Consider the following 3,748-nt stretch of genomic DNA (forward strand, 5'->3'; position numbering starts at 1 on the left):
GCTAGCAATTGACAGAAAGCTGGACCCGAGCAAGTTCTGTTGAATAGGAAAGAGATCAGGCGCAGCAGCTTCTGGAGGCAAGATGGCTTCCTTTGTGAAAGTAAAGCTGCCCACCACAAACAGGGGCATCTGTTGAACGACCCGTTCAGAAAATGGCTGGGAAGTTTATTTGTCACCTAGTCATTTACAGCGATGAAAGCAGAAGGAAGTTCGTCGTGTCCTTCCTTCGTCTAAATGCCTGATTTTTCTCTCCCTTTTTCTGTTCTGCCCAAAAAATGTGTTCCCAAGCAGGCTGCTAAAAATTACCAATCCTGTTGGACACTTGGAGGACAAAGGTAATACTTTAGAAATTCTTGCCAACCACATTTTCATCACCTGTGGTCCAGAAACCTCACATAAAACATCCACATACCCATGATATAGCAGGACGCCAGTGCCTAGGCGTCTTCAGGAGCTCATTGGTTTATGGGGATTAGCTCTGTCCTGTCTCCTCTACCCATCACATCAAGCACAATTTGTGCTACTTGAGCTAAGAGCAGACCATCTGCTGTGAGGCTGTTGTTTTGCCGAACCTAAAGCGCTGTCTCCTTTCTCTTTTCCTCTTTAACTTCACATGCCCTCAGTAATACTTTTCCTCACAGCTTTGTTAAATGTACCTCATGAGATGAGTTACCTAGTGCTTCTGCCTAATCCTCCCTGATTTTAGTTTCTAAGTGTTGGAAAGATGATCAGTATCTCTTCAGAACCACCAACCCAAAGGCTTCTGGTCACATGGATTTTTTTTTCTCCATCCCAGACAGAACACTGTATTGGTTGCCAAATTTTACGAATGTTTGTCATAACTATTTTCATAACTATCTCTCTTACAGTTTTTCTCCCCCCCCCCCCATAAACTAGTCCCGCTTTGCCGACAAAGACAACATTCTGCTTTAAACAGACAATTCTACTCTTTAAACCATAATGGAATCCTACAGGCCTTGAGGACGGGTGAGGAGTCTTCAGTATGAGTTCCATCGAGAACTGAGAGAGGGCCCACTTATGGAACGGCTAGACGGTATTTGAACAAGGAGCTCAGGCTGTACCAGATGGAGCGCACACACAGATCATCCAGAGAGAGAGGAGGGCTGGCCCTCTGGGGCCTTGCAAGCCAGAAACGACATGGAAAAGCCACTTCTGGTTCCTAATGAAGCACTAGAGAGGTTTGGTTTTTCAGAGGCTCCTGGGAGCTCCTGGGTGAGGAGAAAGAGTGGACAGGCAAAAGGGCCGTCGGCAATGGCTGCAGTCCTAGAACGCATAGTGCAGCGTTCCAAGGCAGAGATGCTGTGTGCACAGTCTCTCGCAGGTCTTTCTCCTTTGCTGTTCTTCCGGTACCCCATCGTTTAAGTTTCTTCTGCTTCTCTATCCCGGCATTCGAGGAGGTGCCTCGAAGCCAGCTATCATGGTGAATGCCTGCAGCCTCAGCCACTCGGGAGGCTGCTGCATAAGGGGTCGGTTTGAACCCAGGAGTTTAAGGCTGGTCGTGGCAAATAGTGGGGTCTCATCTCTCAAACAAAAACAAAAAAAAAAATTAAAAAAAAAAGTCTTCGTTCCTTGGAGCCACACTAGAGAGATGAACTTTCAGGAAACACTGCCAAGGTAGCTTTCAATACGCATACAGAATCACTGCCTCTGTGTCTTCTCCATCCACTCCAGCCTGGCCCCGTCCAAACACCATCTACCCATCTCATGAGCAGGCCCTACTTGGACTCTCTCAAAACGTCCCATGACCTCTACCTTCTATTCTTCTTTGGTGCCCAGGCTTGTTTCTTTGCCTCTCAGCCTCTCTCCGTTGCTGGAAATCGTTGTCCTGATGGTGCTGTCTTTTTTTTTTTTTTTTTTTGCTCAGTCACAAAAGCAGTTCACTCACCTGCCTCCCTTGTAAACGTTACTGATTGCAGAGTTCTTCCTTCCGCCTTCTCTACTAAAACTTCTCCAAGACACAATGCCTAAAACACCGCAGCGACAGCAGACAGAAAGTGTGTAGAACCCCTTTATGTGGGTTTGTGCAGAACACCGCCGTCGGTAAAGTCACAAGGCGTTTGAAACCTTCGTGTTGCCTAAGACATCAAACACACCATGGAGTGCAGTCTACTACACTTCCAGCAGTTAAAGTCACAACACAAACAGATGGTTTTGTGTGAACACTGGAGCATAAAGGGAGCTTTTTCTAAATCGGTGTGATAAATAACAAACAAAAGGCCACTCCGCTTACAGAAGCACCGGGGCCACGGTATTGAATACAGGAATCCAGGGAGTTGAAAATGAGCTCCTGAAAGTTCTGAGCCTTGAGATCTTGGATCTGAATTTCCGAGGTTTGCAGAAAGGTTTGTGCCGGCGGCGGGCCCTCCGAAGTGGCTAGGATGAGTAGAGAGGCCAAGAGCGGTGCTGAAGGCGCCAGCCAGAGTAACCAACCAGACGCAGCCCGAGTGGCCCAAGGCAAACAGACAGGCTCTGCTGGACCGGCAGACAGGCAGTCTCTTCCTGCTTCCCCTGCACAAAGCGCTGCTTTCCCCCCTCAAACCTTCAACTCCTTGATCTCTCACACCATGGAGGAATCTAAGGAAAGCGAGGATTCCCCCCCACCCCCACCCCCGGAGAGCACACATTTCAGTCCTGCTGGCTGTGCATATAAAAGCAGCGAGTTCCTGAGCCAGCTAGCCCTCCCAAGTTCCCACAGCCTTCCTTGTAGGCTAAGAATGAACAGCCCTTTCAAGGATGCAGGAGGTTCTCAAATTATCCCTGCTAGGAGAAACAGGCAGCCGGATGGACGGAAGGGTCAAGTACCAAGTACACCTGACACTGTAGAAAAGAAAGGAGAGTTTCATCAACATGTTTCTTCTGTTTGATGGTCTCTGTCTACAACGCAATCCCGTGATTCAATGAGTTAATGATTTATTACACTGGTGGTTCCAGAATTTAAAAAAAAAGAAGTTTAGATTTTAAGTACACTACTAAACACACAAAATCGTCTCCTTCAGCATGTTTATTACAGGGGGAAAAAACCCACCACCTAATAACAACGCCCCTTGAGACACTTTGTCACCAGCAGGGAATTATGTGCACGTGTGGTAGATGCCCATGGCCGAGCAAAACTAAAACAGGCGCTGCTGAGCAGTATTGGTGAGGTCTCCTTTTGTTTAAAGAGACGCGCATTATCTTGGTTTTGGAGACACCTCTGGAAGGATAGTTGTGAGCTTCCCTAGAGACTGTGGGAGAGTTTCTTTCCTGTTTCTGTTCACTCCTGTGTAAACTAAACAACAACACCCCATATTTAAACAAACAAAAATCCATGTTCCAAAGCCTGTGTTTGTTTGTGTGTGTGTAAGTTCCCTAAGCCTGGGGCACAAAGAACTCTAATGTAACAAGTAATGGGTAACAATATATTATTTGTCACTACAGTATCTATAGAACAGATTGTTGTCACTTCTTAAGAAGTCCGTGACCCTAAAATGAGAAAATCCAGGTCATTAACAGGAAAGCAACCTCTTTGCTTTGGAGAAAAAATAAAATAAAACCCTGCCACAGTCTATTACTGAGTCCGTGCTAGCAAACCAGTGAGAGCAGACCCTAGAGCGAGGGGTGTGAAATGACACCTGCAGAAGGCAGAGCCCTTCTCCACAGCCCAGCCTCTCCTCAGGCCCTGGACACACTCTCTCCTCCAGGCTGGCCTGGATACCGGCAAATCACTTCTCTCCCCTTTCTTACTTGT

Source organism: Micromys minutus (genome assembly GCF_963924665.1).
Source record: "Micromys minutus genome assembly, chromosome: 15".
Classification (NCBI taxonomy): domain Eukaryota; kingdom Metazoa; phylum Chordata; class Mammalia; order Rodentia; family Muridae; genus Micromys; species Micromys minutus.